This window comes from Theropithecus gelada, chromosome 9 (genome assembly GCF_003255815.1).
Source record: "Theropithecus gelada isolate Dixy chromosome 9, Tgel_1.0, whole genome shotgun sequence".
Lineage (NCBI taxonomy): Eukaryota > Metazoa > Chordata > Mammalia > Primates > Cercopithecidae > Theropithecus > Theropithecus gelada.
In genome coordinates, this window is record NC_037677.1 from 84,122,459 (window position 1) to 84,140,355 (window position 17,897).

Below are 17,897 nucleotides of genomic sequence, written 5' to 3' on the forward strand. Positions count from 1 at the left end.
TCCACGGATTTGTTTTGAGCTATCTGAGGTTGAGCACATTTTTTATCTGAACTGGATTCAGAAGTCATGACAAAAGCTGGTCTGGGTCAGGCATTGAACTGCATCCAATAATTAACTGACTTGGATCCAGTTAGAGGACTCGGATGCCTGAGGGCGTCAGGGGGAAACTGGCAGTAGATGGCAAAACTGCAGGGGTGCAAACTTTAGCTTTTGGAAATTTGCAGATAATTTTGTGTTCTACCCCCTTTGTTTCTTTTTCTTGCACACTTTAAGTAGGGAAAAATCACTGACTAAGTTGAGTAAGAGAATATGAGAACCAAAGCCAAGATTCAAGGTAAAAATGAGATCATTAATTTCTTCAGAAATTCAGAAATTAAGGAATCTACCTTCCAACTATGCCTACATTTACATGTATTAATATTAGGTCCCAGAAGCAGTAAATGCTATAGAAATGGCAAAATCTTACCAAAGATAATTTAACATTACAGTGGAACATTCCAGGTGGACAACACTGCACTTTAAGAAATACATTTGATGATGGCCATAAGGAGCTGTTAAAAAAGTGCATTTGAAAATGAGGGCTCCTGAATTAGAGTCATCCAATGATACCTATTAATGTGAAGTTTCTAAAAAGATATCAATGTTTATGTTGCTTTCAAAAAAATATTCTTTATAAAAGGCAAATAAAAATCTTAACTGTTTAATTGATAAGAAGAATTAAATCTGCTAAATGTTTGACTTAGTTACTATCCCACCCTGAAGGTGAAAAGAAAGCTATTCTGGGTAAAATGTTTATGAAACATTTTGGTAGACTTGTTAGAGATAAAATAGACTTGCTTCCTTTTCAGATCTATCCATGCTGAGTCCAGGGATAGAGAATGCTTTCTTTGCTTTATTGCTTAACAGGCTCCACTCGGAACTCAGTAATTTTAGCTAAGAAACAGTAGCTAAGTTAAAAAACAAAAACAAACAAACAAAAACCACACCACATCTAGAACTAAAATACACCTTTCTGGCATTTAATTGGCTATTTTGAAACCTTTTTTAAAAATACATTTACATCTATAAAGGAAATCTCCATTTGTAAGGGTGTCTGCCTGTGTACATTAGAAACTTTACCATTGTTTTAAATTTACGTAGCAACTCATACCTTTGTTTGAGGTACTTTTCTGGACAGCTTGTTTTAAGTGAACTTTTACTTACACTGTCTTTTCCTTGGCTTGAGAGAATGATGGTACAGTATTTAGTTGTCAAATCTTATTTCTGTGCTTTTGAGATATAAACTTTCTGCCTTGTTTCACCTGACTTGTCCCTTTAGAAATGCAAGTTTAGGGTTGCCTAGCTAACAATTACTTAGAGCAATCAAACAGATAATTGGAAGATTGATAGTGTGAATGGGGAAAAGAAAAACTATTTCGAAGCTAGCAAATGAGAATCCTTATGAAAGGTATAAAATCTGCTTCTGTCTGTGTGTCTGTATATCTATATGTGTTATGTGTATGTGATAGTATTTGGTAAATAAAGCCAGTTTGAAAATTGTTGATCAAATAGGAATGGATTCAAAATTGCCAGTTGAAAATAATTAGACACTTGCTTGATTTGACAGACTGTGAAGTTATATTTTTGGTTTTGAGCCTCTGGAGTTGGGTGTCTGAATAGGTGGCCATGGTGAGGCCTAGGGACATGTTCTCAGTGCCCAGACCAGCAGTTACCAGGCAGAACCAGGCCCAATATGGCCCCTTCTTAACTGCCTCAACTTTGCCTCCTGGCTATTCTGGGAGGGGTTCCATCTTCCAGGCCTCTCCTTCATAGCTCTGTCTTCTGTCCTTAGCTCCTCTACACCTGGTATGTAAATTAAGGACTCAGGCCCTGCCCTTCACAGCCTTCCTGGGTGCCACTTGGCTACTTGGGACCCAGGATGACTGTGGAAAACATTAGAGAGGGTTCCTTTGTATAGTTTAAAAATTCTTTTCAGTAATTTAGAATCTCTTTGTGTTTGAGATACGGTCTCACTCTGTCACCCAGGCTGGGGTGCAGTGGCGTCATCATAGCTCACTGCAGCCTCGAATTCCTAGGCCCAAGTGAGCCTCAGGTCAGCTGGGACTAAAGGTGCAAACTAGCACACCCAACTAATTTAAAAAATATTTTTGCTATGTTGCCCAGGCTAGTCTCAAACTGTTGAACTCAAGCAATCCTCCTGCCTTGATCTCCCAAAGTGTGGGGATTACAGGCGTGAGCTACTGCGCATGGCCAGTAATTAAAAATATAAATTTGGCCTGGCGTGGTGGCTCAAGCCTGTAATCCCAGCACTTTGGGCGGCCGAGACGGGCGGATCACGAGGTCAGGAGATCGAGACCATCCTGGCTAACACGATGAAACCCCGTCTCTACTAAAAAATACAAAAAACTAGCTGGGCGAGGTGGCTGGACGCCTGTAGTCCCAGCTACTCGGGAGGCTGAGGCAGGAGAATGGCGTAAACCCGGGAGGCGGAGCTTGCAATGGGCTGAGATCCGGCCGCTGCACTCCAGTCCGGGTGACAGAGCGAGACTCCGTCTGAAACAACAACAACAAAAAATTAAATTTATGTTATGTTTAATTAAATAATCATAAAATATCTAAGTCATTTGTAAGCTAAAATACTAAAACAATAATAAACATAAGTTTAAACTTATATACTTTGACATCTTATTTTTATATGATATAGAAAAGCTAAATATACTGAACTCTATTAATGAATAATAATTTAAGGACCCATCTTTCTAAAAAACTATAAAATAGTTTTCATCTATAAATACTGATACAAAACAGTTCAAAATTATTTGCTAGGATTTTCACTAGAAATTAGGGTTACTAAGAGTTTAAATTACAGTTAATATATGTAATTAAAACTACTGGATGTAAGACAATTCTATATAAAGTGTAAAAACAAGATGTGCTTTTGGTGAGGAAAGCTATAAAGTACGTGTTTGTTAAAAAGAAGTTTTTGTCTAGTTTGAAGTTACTTAAAGTTTCTTTCAAATAGAAGGAATAAAAAAGATGTAGATAAAACTCATATAGAAAGTTGAAAAGAAAAAGAATTGTATAAATGTATAAGAGATTATGAAAACTTTATGGAAATCTGGTGTGGTCAAAAGCCAACTGAGATTTGTTTACAAAGTTTTATTAAAATTAACTTTGATATCAATAAATACAGTAATACAAAAGTAAAATTTTGTTTTCTCTTTTGAAAAAAAAATTTCATGTAGTATGAATAAGACACAGTAAAAGTGGCTGGGTGTGGTGGTTCACACCTTTAATCCCAGCACTTTGGCAGACTGAGGCAGGTGGATCACCTGAGGTCAGGAGTTCAAGACCAGCCTGACCAACATGGTGAAACCTCATCTCTACCAAAAATACAAAAATTAGCCGGGCATGGTGGTAATCCCAGCTACTGGGGAGGCTGAGGCAGGAGAATACCCTGAACCCAGGGGACGTAGGTTGCAATGAGTCAAGATCATGCCACTATACTCCAACCTAAGTGACAGAGTGAGAATCCATCTCAAAAAAAGAAAGAAAGAAAGAAAAAAAAAGACACAGTAAAATATGTTTGTTCACCTTTTGAGTAAACTGCAAAAAATAAAAGGAGAGAAGGAGACACAGACTTTTTTTTCTCAGGCTGTCTTTCTTAGGTCTTTTGATTGCTTGGAAAACTGTGTCTTCTGATTATCAAAGAATAAACGTTTTTGCTTCTTAAAAATTTTTCATTATCACATTGGCTATATAAATGAGTATTATTTTACAATGACCATTATTTTACAATGACCTGTGATTCGATTTTGGCCAAGTGTTTTAAACCTTTGACATATTTGACAGGCTTTCCAAAATCACATTTCAACTTCAAAATTGTCTTTTTTTGTTGTTTTTGACCTCTAACTTTGAGGTGACAAAGAGGGCCCCTGAGTCTTACAAAAGAGAGAGAAACAGTATTGATATGTTAAATTACATGGAAAGCATTGCCAAATAAGAAATACTGTTTAACCTTCTTCAAGTTATATTTTTATAAATATTATTAATATATGTTCCAAAATTGTATGGAATTCCTAAAATTCTGATATGTCTGTATGCTATCAGTCATAATTATGGTTATGTTAAATTATTGCAGGTCACAGAAATAACCAAATTTCCTTCTCAGTTGTACTCTTTAACTGTGATCATATAAGTCATTTCCACAGTTAATTGCTTACTTCTGATGCAGTTTCTGGAAACTTCACAAGCAAGCAAAATCCTAGAGCATTGTGTCTTCAAGGAGTTTCATGAAAAGGATGAAAAGAACCCTGACAAGCACTCTTGAATATGGCTTCTGATAACTTTAGGATAATAACATTTGGACTGGGTAAGAATTCCCAGAATTCTAATGAAGAACCCAACTGGTTTATAAAATTGCTAACCTAAGCAGAATAAAAATTAATTGCATACCAAGAAAATACTTTGCCAGATTTTCATGCTAAATCAATCAGTACTGAAGTTGTTTAAATATGCAATTTGAGTGCATTTCATGCTCCAAATCAAATGATAACTCATCTAATAAACAGTGCTATGCTCCTAAATTGAAGAAACAAAATTGATATTTAAGAGGGTATAAGTTCAATGTTAAGCATGGACTTAAGGAGAGCCTGGATGGCAAGCTAGACCTTCTTGGTCCTTAAAGCTTCCAATAGTAAAAGCTGTGCATTCCATGACTCATAATGGAAGAAATAAAAATACAAATTACACACACACACACACACATAGACACACTGATTATTTTAAACTGCTGAAATAATTTATGACTAATGTTTGCTTTGTGAAACCCAAAATCCTACAAAGATGATAAAAACTTCAGGTACATTTCTGATACTTGATGGCCCATTTAAGCATTTATAGAGGGATTTCATGTGATTGTTATATTCAATGCATGTTTTCTGGTTGTACAGAAGGTTTTCCGTGCAAGAAGATTGATGCTATTACAGCAGCTAAAATGTTATTAGAAATTGTTTTTCTCTCATGGGACATTTCTGGAGACATCTCTAGTGATAGAGGTACTTGTTTCACTGAACAAGTTGTAATAGTTAAATATGGTATTACAGATACAATAGCAATAAATAAAACTAACTGAATATTGAATTGCCTTGGTCAGAGGTATTGCAGATTGATGACAGTCAGATCCATTTAAAGTGGAAAACATAAGTTGACCCCTTATGCAATAATCACTGGAAGGCTTATGTACTTAATAATAGAAGCTCATTATCTTTTATCACTAAACTCTGATATGACTAAATGTGGCAAGACTTTTAATGCATCGTGCCAAAGTGTATTTTCACTAGGTAAAGAAAATTTTTCATGGTCCACTAAGGACAATCAAACCCTTCACAATCTATAATAGAACCTAGAGACTGGGTCTTCTAAGAACATCAGAGAAAAACTACCTTTGCCACCTGCACTGCAGCAAAACTTGAGGATCTCGAACCTTGAGTTCACAACTCAGAAGCTCCTCTCCAGACTCTCGGATCTATATAGCCATTGGATACCTAAGGTAGAGCTAACCAGGGAAGTTTCTCCCCAGAAACAGACAGCATCTTTGACGTACACAGCTTTTTCCCAAGAGCATGTTTTAAGGCTTCTCTGCTATCACGAGTTTCTCATCTCTAAATTTTTTCCTTGCCTATGTCTCTGTGAACAACAGAACTGAAAAAGGGGCCTCTTATGTGCACTCATGAGGTATACAGTTATTTTTGGAGGATTTCACAGCCAACCTTATAAATAGTCTTAGGCCTTGACAGATGGAAGATGAAGGGCCAATGTGAGTGAGAAATTTTAATGGTAACTTTGTTGCTTCATTACCTATCAAAACCAGAACATTGGTCCACTCCTCTTAACCTACCCCATAGGTTAAAGAAAACATTGCCAGAGGCCTTCATTCTTTTGGACGGGCATTCTTTTAGGTCTATTTTTCCATGGTTTAAAGTAAATGAGGCAATGATCAGAAATGTATCCCTCGGCTGGGCGAGATGGCTCACACCTGTAATGCCAGCACTTTGGGAGGCTGAGGTGGGCAAATCCCTTGAGGTCAGGAGTTTGAGATCAGCCTGGCCAACATGATGAAACCCTGTCTCTACTAAAAATACAAAAAAATGACCTGGGCATAGTGGTGCTTGCCTATAGTCCCAGCTACTCAGAAAGCTGAGGCAGGAGAATCGCTTGAACCCGGGAGGCAAAGGTTGCAGTGGTCTGAGATTGTGCCACTGCACTCCAGCCTGGGCAACAGAGCAAGACTTCATCTCAAACAAAACAAAACAAAACAAAACAAGAAATGTATCCCTCATAATAGTCTGTAGATCTGTACAGGAGATTCTACTGCAAAGGCTATGGTTACATAACAGACTTTAAATTCTCTTGTGTATGTTGTACTAAATAATAGAATTACTCTAGATCATCTACTGGCTAAACAGAAGTATCTGTGCAGTTGCTGACACATCTAGTTGCCCATGGGGAAATACATTGGATATTATAGAGACTTGACTTTAGGGAATTAATGAACAGGCTGCTTGGTTGGAATGAATAGACTTTTTATCTAGCTCATTCTTTGGTCTATTTGATTTTAGTTGGTTTAGTTCATGGGAACCCTGGCTAAGGAGCATACTTCAAAATTTTGGTATTACCCTCCTGATAGTTGTAATAGTAGTCTCCCTGGTATGTTGTATTCCCTCAAAAGTTTTAAATAATTGCAAGCAGCCATCTGTAAAATGTCAAATGGTCTTTCTTCAACTGGAATGATAAAAACTAAAAGAAATATGAACATGGTGTAACGTAACCTATGAATGATATGCTGAGAGTGGAAACCCAAAATGATAACTGAGAGTGGTGCTAAGGTCGTAAGTTTTGGTTATACTCTCACCTAAATGAGAACCTAACCAAAAGGGGAGAATTTTTAAACAAAATGATGGGAGGCCATTATTTTGGATTGAGCTCATGGACTAGGCCACAACAGACCAGACCAAACCAAAATGGAGTCACTCATGCTAAATGCAACATAATCAAATTGAAATTTTAATGAAGCAGATAGGTCCTAAAATAGGCCAAGTGTCGTTTTTCTTCTGTAAACAGAAGATTGTAGCACAAGAAGGTCCCCTCTACTGTAACCCTTACAAACATAGGCTGGGCACAGTGGCTCACACCTGTAATCTTAGCACTTTGGGAGGCCAAGGTGGGTGGATTGCTTGAGCTCAGGAGTTCAAGACCAGCCTGGGCAAGATGGCGAAACCCCATCTGTATTAAAAAACAAAATAAAGATGCCTTTATTCCCACCTTACAAAATCTACTGTTTTGCTATTTCCCAATGGGGTTTGAGACAGCATAAGTATATTTAGCATGGTAGTAGCATCAATGCCTACAATTTTGGTCAATCTCTCAAAATTGGGGAATTGCTAAATTAAGTTTAGTCTAAAGCTGCCTACTTACATATTTTAAGTTTGGCCTAAAGGTATCTTCATAGTGAATAAACTGTAACCTAACTGGATGTATTAGTCCATTTTCATACTGCTATGAAGGAATGACTGATGTAATCCCAGCACTTTGGGAGGCCAAGGCAGATCACGAGGTCAGGAGATCGAGACCATCCTGGCTAACACGGTGAAACCCCATCTCTATTAAAAATACAAAAAAATTAGCCAGGCGTGGTGGCGGGCACCTGTAGTCCCAGCTACTCAGGAGGCTGAGGCAGGAGAATGGCATGAACCCAGGAGGTGGAGCTGGCAGTGAGCCAAGATCATGCCACTGCACTCCAGCCTGGGTGACTGAGTGAGACTCCATCTAAAAAGAAAGAAAAAGAAAAAGAAAAAAAATTACTGAGACTGGGTAATTTATAAAGAAAAAGAGGTTTAATGGACTCACAGTCCCACATGGCTGGGGAGGCCTCACAATCATGGCAGAAGGTGAAGGAGGAGTGAAAGCACATCTTACATGGTGGCAGGCAAGAGAGCATGTGCAGAGGAACTGCCCTTTATAAAACCGTCAGATTTCATGAGACTTATTCACTATCATGAGAACAGCATGAATGCCTCCACGATTCAATTACCTCCCACCAGGTCCCTCCCATAGGTCCCTTCTTGACCTCCATTGTGGAACAGTAGACTGATTTCATCTTGATAGTTTGGGTCAGTCACCCCATTCAACACTGTAACTCCCTTCTTAGCCTGTTGACTTAGAGGCAGGAGGAGCTCAAAGTGGCAAGGTGATAGTCTTAACTTCCAGTTCAGTTGAATCATTGTGTCTTCTGGTGGCAACATTCTTCCCTCTGGAACTCAGACCTCTAGGCTTTAGCTGACAGCAGAATATAACGCGGCAGGAACAGGAAGCAAAAATTTTGCTAGTGAGTCACTAGGGTTGATGGTGAGCAGTGCCACTTTCACTTCTACCCCTTGATTCCTAGACCGGTGAATCCTGGCTATGGGAGAAATAGTTTCATACATTGAATGCTGATTCAGAGCACACACAGTCTTCTGCAGAACTTTGCCCCAGGCCTGCAAAGTATTGTCACCTAGTTGGTGTTGTGATTGTGACTTCAAAAGGCCATTCTTCCCATTCTATCAAGCCAGCTGCTTCAGGATGATGGGGAACATGGTAAGACCAGTGAATGCCACAAGCATGAGCCCACTGCCACACTTCTTCAGCTATGAAGTGAGTTCCTTTTTCAGAAGCAATTGTATGTGGAATACAATGATGGTGGATAAGGCATTCTGTGAGTCCATGGATGGTAATCTTGGCAGAAGCATTGCATGCAGGAAAGGCAAATCCATATCCAGGGTGTTTATTCCAGTAAGAACAAACTGCTGCCCTGTCCGTGGTGTAAGAGGTTCAGTGTAATCAATCTGCTACCAGGTAACTGGCTGATCACCCCAGAGAATGATGCCATATTGAGGGCTCAATATTGGTCTCTGCTGCCGGCAGATTGGGCAATCAGTGGTGACTGTAGCCAGGTCAGCCTTGGTAAGTGGAAGTTCATATTGCTGAGCCCATGCATAACCTCCATCCATTGCCACCATGGCCATTTTGTTCATGAGCCCTTGGGCAATAACAGCAATGGCTGGTGAAAGAGGCTGAGTGGTGTCCACAAAATGGGTCATCCTATCTACTTGATTATTAAAATGCTCCTCTGCTGAGGTCATCCTTTGATGAGCATTCATGTGGGACACAAATATCTTCAGTTTTTGACCCCTCAGAGAGGTCCACCCACGTACCTCTTCCCCAGATTTATTTGTTACCAATTTTCTAATTATGCTCCTTTCAAGCCCCTGACCATCCAGCCTAACCATTGGCTACAGCCCACTAATCAGTATATAATCCCACATCTGGCCATTTCTCCTTCCAAGGAAAGTGCACAACCAGGTGCACTGCTGAAAGTCCTGCCCACTGGGAAGATTTCCCTTCACCTCTGTCCTTCAGGCATGTCCTAGAAAGGGGCTATAGTGCTACAGCTGTCCACTTTCAGGTGGTGTCTGCATACTGTGCAGTACCACCTGTAAACCAGGCCCTAGTCTTGTCTTCCTCTGTCAGCTGATCATAAGGAAATCCCCATGAAGCCATCGGCGCAGCCTGGGAGAGAGAAGGCAGGGTGGCAGAAGTGGGGACCACAGGTATTTGACCCACTTCCTCATATAACTTTCTTGTGCCTTCAGGACCTGCTCAAGCCCAGTCATGTATATACCACTTCCATTGTATGACAAAATGCTGTTGTGCATGCCCAACTTTATGGCTAGATGGGTCAGAAAGCACCCAGTTCATGATAGGAAGTTCAGGTCCTAGAGTAGCTTGGTGACTTGTAGTCAAAGGTTCAGTTTCCACCAAAGCCCAGTAACAGGCCAAAAGCTGTCTCGCAAAAGGAAAGTAGTTATCTTCAGAAGATGGTAGGGCCTTGCTCCAAAACCCTAGAGGCCTCTACTGTGATTCACCTATAGGGCCCTGACAAAGACTCCAAACAGTATCTCTATCTGCCACTGACACTTCAAGCACCATTGGATCTGCTCAGTCATATGGCCCAAGTGGCAGAGCAGCTTGCACAGCAGCCTAGACCTCTTGCAGAGCCTTCATTTGTTCTGGGCCCCACTCAAAACTAGCAGCCTTTTGGGTCATTGAATAAATAGGCCAGAGTAATACACCCAAAATCCAAATATGCCCACTAGGCATTGTACCTCTTTCTTGGTTGTAGGAAGGGACAAATGCAACAATGCATCCTTCACCTTATAAGGAATATTTCAACAGGCCCCTCACCAGTGGACCCCTAGAAATTTCACTGACATAGAAGGTCCATGAATTTTAGTTGGATTTATTTCCCATACCCTGACATGAAAGTGTTTCACCAATAAGTCCCAAGTGGTTGCTACTTCTCACTCACTGGGTCCAGTTAGCATAATGTCATCTATGTAATGAACTTGTGTAATATCTTGTGGAAGGGAAGAGTGATCAAAATCTCTGTGAGCAAGATACTGCTGGCCTTGCTGGCTGAAGGCAAATTGCCTCTGGTGGGGCTCATGGACAGGAGTAAAGAAAAAGGCACTTGCCAAATCAATAGCTTCATACCAGGTACAAGGAGATGTGTTAATTTGCTCATGCAATGAACCACATCTAGTATAGCAGCTGCAATTGGAGTCACCACTTTGTTAAGCTTATGATAGTCCACTGTCATTCTCCAGATCCATATGTCTTCTGCATAGGCCAAATAAAAGAGTTGAGGCGGGGTGCGGTGGCTCACACCTATAATCCCAGCACTTTGGGAGGTGGAAGCGGGGGGATCTCGAGGTCAAGAGTTCAAGACCAGCATGGCCAAAGTGGTGAAACCCCATCTCTACTAAAAATACAAAAATTAGCCGGGCATGGTGGCGTGTGCTTGTAGTCCCAGCTATTTGGGAGGCTGAGGCAGGAGTATCACTTGAACCTGGGAGGCAGAGGTTGCAGTGAACTGAGATCGTGCCACTGCATTCCAGCCTGGGTGATAGAGTGAGACTCCATCTCAAAAAACACAACAAAGAGTTAAACAAGGATGTTGTGGGGATCACCACCCCTGCATCTTCCAACGCCTTGATGGTGGCACTTACCTCCGCAATCCCTCCAGGATTGTGATATTTTTTTTGATTTACCATTTTTCTAGGTAGAAGCAGCTCTAGTGGCTTCCATTTGGCCTTTCCCACATAATAGCCTTCAACCCACAGGTCAAGAAACCGATGTGGGGAATCTGCCAGCTGCTAATTATGTTGTCTATTCCAATTATGCATTCTGACACTGGGAAAATGACCACAGGATGAGTCCAGAGACCACTGGACCCACTAAGTCAGACCTGAGCTAAAACTCCATTAATTACTTGACTTCCATGAGCCCCTACTCTAACTGGAGGGCCATAATGACATTTTGGGTCCCCTGGAATCAATGTTAGCTCAGAGCCAGTGTCCAGTAGTCCCTGACCAGGTCTGGTCATTCCCCTTTCCCTGATGCACAGTTACCCTGGTAAAAGGCTAGAGGTTTCCTCAGGGAAGGATGGGAGGAAGATTAACAGTATAAATTGTTGGCAGTGTAGTGGGGTCATTCCTTAGAGAGACACAGCCTCCCCTTCAGTTAAGGGGTTCTGGATCTATAAACTAGCTCAATTCTGAAAATTGATTGAGGGGCTTGGATTCCCTGTTTTTATAATTCAAATTAGTCTTTCATCCACTTGATTTGGAAGTTTTCTGCTTATACCAACTAAGAATGTAGCAGACTTCAGGCCAGGCGCAGTGGCTCACTCCTGTAATCCCAGCACTTCAGGAGGCTGAGGCAGGCAGATCACGAGGTCAAGAGATCGAGACCATCCTGGCCAATATGGTGAACCCCTGTCTCTACTAAAAATACAAAAATTAGCCAGGCGTGGTAGCATGCACCTGTAGTCCCAGCTACTCAGGAAGCTGAGACAGGAGAATCGCTTGAACCTGGGAGGCAGAGGTTGCAATGAGCCGAGATGACACCATTGCCTTCCAGCCTGATGACAGGATGAGACTCCTCCTCACAAAAAAAATAAAAAAGAAAGAAAGAAAGAAAGAATGTAGTAGACTTCCTATTGATTTCACTTCTAGGAATGCCATGATTAATTAGCTAATGCCAGAGCTTTACATGAGTCAGACTATTCTGATTGCTGCTTTGCCTCTGCTGTCCACTACAGTAACTAGGCCCATCTTGCTCTTGACAGTTGAGTGCCACCACTTGGTCCCTGCCATCTCAGGATCCAGTTGTTCCCATTGCATTTCAGTTTTCCAATTGAGTGACCGCAGTTCCCACTGTAAGATCTGGTATACAGAGAAGAGCAATCACAGAGAGCTCCTCAAGAATGGTGGTACTCCCCTCACAAATTTATTTTGCAAGGTATTGGTGAAGGGTATGTTGTTTGGACCCTCCCAGTGGGGATGAGTAGGTCTAAAGTGACAAATCTACTCTAGCCTTCCAGTCTCCCTAAGCTTTGGATCCTTTCCTCTACATTAAACCAAGGGAGATCAGGCATTTCCAGCCTGCACAGTGGAGGACCATCTTTTAATCCGTGTTTCAGCTAAACAAGCAAATAAACTATTAGAAACCTATTTCTAACTCCCCAAGCTATAGCATTAAATGCAGAATCTCTGCTTAGTGGGTCCATATTAATAAATCCAGTCTGATCCAACTTTATGTTCCTTTTACCTGTCAATGAAAAGAGTCAAATTCTAGAAAATATTTGAAGAGATTTATTCTGAGCCAAATATGAGTGACCATGGCCCATGACACAGGCCTCAGGAGGTCCCAAGAGCATGTATCCAATATGGTTGGAGTGCAGCTTGGTTTTATACATTTTAGGGAGGCATGAGACATAAAATACATTTAAGAAATACATTGGGTTGGTCCACAAAGGTGGGACAACTCAAAAGTGAGGGAGGGTGGGGGTGTTGGTACACGGCTTTCAGGCCCTAGGTAAATTTAAACATTTTCTGGTTGACGATTGGTTGAGTTTGTCTAAAAAGACCTGGGGTCAATAGAAAATGTTCAGGTTATGATAAAAGATTGTGAAGACCAAGGTTCTTTTGAAGTCTTATGGTGGTTGCCCTTAGAGACAATAGATGACAAATGCTTCTCCTATTCAGATCTTTGAAAGGTGTTGACTTTTAGTTAATCTCTTTAGGATTGGGAGGGCCTGGAAGAAAAAGATCTAGTTATGTTAATAGAGATTCTTATAGATGCCAATTTCCCCCCACAAAAGATAGCTTTGCAGGGCCATTTCAAGATATAGCAAAAAAACATGTTTTGGGGTAAAATATTTTTATTTTCTTCCTTGTCTCATGATGTTATGCCAGAGTCAGGTTGGAAAGTAAGTTACCATATATAGGGTTAAATAAAACTCATCTGATGAGAATTTATGGTTTGTAGGGCATGATTCCCCAGACCCCTTAGATAGGAATTTGGGCAAGATAAAAAAAAATGGAGCTTAGTCCTCACACCATTATCCCACACCTTTAATGTCCATTCCCACATGTGTTCTCCAGATTTCTGCTTCTATAAATTAGAAAACTCAAGTAGTTCTTTCCTCATGGGTCACACTCTGAACTTCATCTCTAGGGACCTACTGGCACTTGAGTCTAGTTACTGGCATAGAAGAAAAGAGTGGGTATTGGGGCTGGGTCCTGAGGAGAATCAGCATTGTCTTGCCTGGCAACTGCCTCAGGGGGGCCATCACTGTTTCCTCAAGCAATGCAGGATCAATCTCTTCAGACCATTGTAGAAAGGCTGATAGCAGCCTGGGTTGGGGAGGGGATGTTGCCACCACTGTGAGTGGGGAGGCCGTCTTCTCCTCTGGCAAAAAAGGCTTATCAGAATTTAGGAGCTCAGTGCCCCCAGATTCACCAGAGTCCTCCCACACATCCCTGTCCCAAGTTATAGGGTCTCATTCCTTCCCTACCAATGCCCTTACTTTAACAGTAGACACCTGGTGAGGCTGAGCATGCACCTTTTGCTGTAAGTCTTGTGTCTGATTCTCAGCAATTTCAGCCCTTTGTCTGGAGAAGATAAGACTCTCATCCAGGCAATCATAGTAGATTTGAGGCTAAGTATGTGCTTCTGGGGCCAGAAGATAGAATCCCTGAGCTCATCCTTTTTTTCCAGCACTTGTCTAGGGAACTTAGGAACAACCACTCAACTTCATTATATTCCTTGGTTCTCTGCAAATGTTCTAAGTTATTATATATAGAGTCACTAAACCCCTCGACTCTGAGGAGCAGTGAATCAGAAGTATAAAATGCGTTTATTTTTCACAACTCTAAACCACACCAACGACTGTCAGTGTTCTCCATACTATTAGAAGTAGAGTCCTTAGCACTTTTAGGTCTAATCAGATTAAAGAGCCAACTCCAGAAACCCCAAAACCAACTAAAGAAATCCATCCTTAAAATGGATGGAAAGGATATGTGTTTGCTAAGCTTTTACCATTTACAGGGTTTTGGTTGAAACTGTAGGAATCTATTTGAAAAACTCCAATTATCCTGGCCAATAGGAAGGTGAGTTTATTTATGATCTGAAAATAATATTTAGTCTATTCTCCATTCTTCTGATGCCAACAAGGAAAGAAATCTGATCAAGAAAATGCCCTGATGTGTGTGGGTTTTTTTTGATATCAAGCTCCTGCCTTTGGACTCTGATATGTGTGTGTGTGTGTATATACACACACACACACACACACACACACACACACAAAGGGAGTTTGTTAGGGAAAACTGGCTCACATGATTACTAGGCAAAGTCCCACAATAGGCCATCTGCAAGCTAGGGAAGAGAGAAGCCAGTAGTGGATCAGTTCAACTCCAAAAGCCTCAAAACCAGGCAAGCTGATAGTGCTGCCTTAAGTCTGTGGTCAAAGCCCCAAGACCCCCCAGGAAGCCACTAGTCTAAGTCCCAGTCCAAAGACCAAAGGACCTGGAGTCTGATATCCAGGGCACAAGGATCAGAAGGAAGCCGGAAGACTCAGCCAGCAAGGTTATCCCATCTTCTTCTGCCTGCTTTGTTCTAGCCATACTGGCAGCTGATTGTATGGTGACCACTCACATTGAGGATGGGTCTTCCTCTTCCAGTCCACCAACTCAACTGTCAAATCTCTGCTGATAACACCCTCACAGACACACCCAGAAACAATACTTTACCAGCCATCTAGGTATTCTTCAGTCTAATCAAGTTAACACCTAATAACCATTTCACCATCCTTCTACTACAGGCAATGGCAGGGTTGAAAAGGACTTGTGTTTGCTGAGCTTTTACCATTTACAGAGTTTTGGTTGAAACTGTAGGAATCTATTTAAAGAACTCATTATCCTGGCCAATAGGAGGGAGAGTTTATTTATGATCTGAAAATAATACTTAGTCTATTCTCCATTCTTTTGATACCAACGAGGAAAGAAACCTGGTCAAGAAAATGCTCTGATGTGTGTTTTTTTGATATCAAGTTTCTGCCTTTGGACTCAACTGATATGAAGTTTCTGATTATTCAACCTGGGCAAGGCTCAAGATATTACTGCAAAAGCATTTTCTCCAATAAAGAGTTTGCTAAGCAAATTGACATTATGAACATGCTTTCTTTTTTTTTTTTTTTTTTTTTTTTTGAGACGGAGTCTCGCTGTGCTCCCAGGCTGGAGTGCAGTGGCGCGATCTCGGCTCACTGCAAGCTCTGCCTCCCGGGTTCACGCCATTCTCCCACCTCAGCCTCCCAAGTAGCTGGGACTACAGGCGCCTGCCACCACGCCCGGCTAGTTTTTTTTGTATTTTTAGTAGAGACGGGGTTTCACCATGTTAGCCAGGATAGTCTCGATCTCCTGACCTCGTGATCCACCCGCCTCGGCCTCCCAAAGTGCTGGGATTACAGGCTTGAGCCACCGCGCCCGGCCTGAACATGCTTTCATGGACTCATTAACCTACTTTAAAAAACAAGTTGTTTATGAAGTTCACCAGGTGAGCATGTGGGGATAGAGCTAATGAATACAAATACCTTTTCCTAGCAGGCTCTCAGTCTGTAAATATAGTTCAGAAGCTAGGAGTTATTTCTCGTTGTTGGAGGTATTCGGGAAAAAAAAGTCAATTTATTTTAAAATCATTAAAATTTTAAAAATGGATGTACTCTCCAAAACCATTTGATCTCCTCCTACACAGAATGACTTTTCTACTAATAACTCCAAGTTAAGGAACATTTTATTCTGTCTAATAAGTTTTTTTTAATTGCATGCACAGACACGGGAGGGTAGCATGCATAGTGGTTACAAATGTGGACTATAGAGCCAGACTCTGGGTTTGAATCCTGCTCTGCCATTCCACTTAGTAGGTACTTACACTGTTTGTGCCTCATATCCTCTTCTATAAAATGGGAATAGCAATATTACCTGCTTCATAGTTGTTAAGAAGGTTAAATTAGTTAATATATGTAAGGTACTCAGAAGAGTATTAAGTGCTATGTGCATTAGCTTTATTGTCTTGACTTAGCCAAATAAGCACTAGGCCTCAAACAACAAATCTGAACAACTCAACCTTACTTTGTTGTACCACCTGGGGAATTTGTATTTGCAAAAAACCCAAGCATTAGATCATGGATGGGTTAAGCTGGTACTTTCTCAGCAGAATTCTAAGAAAGGTGTCCATGGCCAAGTAGGTTAAGGAATGGAATGGATAATGAAGGCTAAGGTTGAGATTTTTCTTTTTTTTAGGCAGGAAAAAGTTTACAGAATTCTTTCTGGAAAGAAAGATAATTTCTTTCCAGATTTATTTGAAAAGAGCACTCTATATCAGTTTAAGATTGTTTCTTGGAATATTTGTATTTTGTTTGACTCTACCACACCAGAACTGCAATGGGACGCAATGAATTAAAATAAATGCTTCTCCTCTCTCCAGTCCATCCCTCCAAGATGACAAAGAAAAGAAGGAACAATGGTCGTGCCAAAAAGGGCCGCGGCCACGTGCAGCCTATTCACTGCATGAACTGTGCCCAATGCGTGTCCAAGGACAAGGCCATTAAGAAATTCGTCATTCAAAACATAGTGGAGGCCACGGCAGTCAGGGACATTTCTGAAGCGAGCGTCTTCAATGCCTATGTGCGTCCCAAGCTATGTGTGAAGCTACGTTACTGTGTGAGTTGTGCAAGTCACAGCAAAGTCGTCAGGAATTGATCTCGTGAAGCCCGCAAGGACTGAACACCCCCACCCCGATTTAGGCCTGCGAGTGCTGCCCCACGTCCCCCACCAAAGCCCACGTAAGGAGCTTAGTCCTTAAAGACTGAAGACGGACTATTCTCTGCAGAAAAATAAAATGGACATTGTACTTAAAAAAATAAAATAAAAAATAAATGCTTCCTATTATAATAGCCTTTTAAGGTTTAGATTAATAATTTCACAACTCCTATTACATACAAGTGCATCTTTGGGATGCAAGTACATACATGTTCAGCTTATTAGCATGTTATTTTCAGTTCTACTCAAAAAACATTCTCAACTTGGCCGACTCATTTTAATAGGGACAAAATTTTCACATTCCAACTTGAACAGGGAAGTGGTAACAATTGATTTAGATAGGAGTATCAGAATTTCATTTTGCTAAGGTCTTTTTTGTACTTCTTAATGCAGTAACACTTTAGGATAGAATGCATATTGTTGGTATCACCACTTCTGCAAATGTGCTCACTCTTTTCTGTTTATTCTAGAAGGTTTACTCATACACTAAATATGGGATGCACCAGTTTTTTATGCTGCAAGTTTGAAATAATACCATTTATTTCAACTACTTAAAAAATATGGGGCTGGGTGCAGTGGCTCATGCCTGTAATCCCAGCACCTTGGGAAGCTGAGATGGGAGGATTGCTTGAGCCT

The 17,897-nt window shown here is 41.0% G+C and overlaps 1 pseudogene; it reads left to right on the top strand.

Moving 5' to 3' along the window:
- The first annotated feature begins 16,940 nt into the window (after positions 1 to 16,940).
- Positions 16,941 to 17,288, top strand: LOC112631057 (annotated as a pseudogene).
- Positions 17,289 to 17,897: the final 609 nt, after the last annotated feature.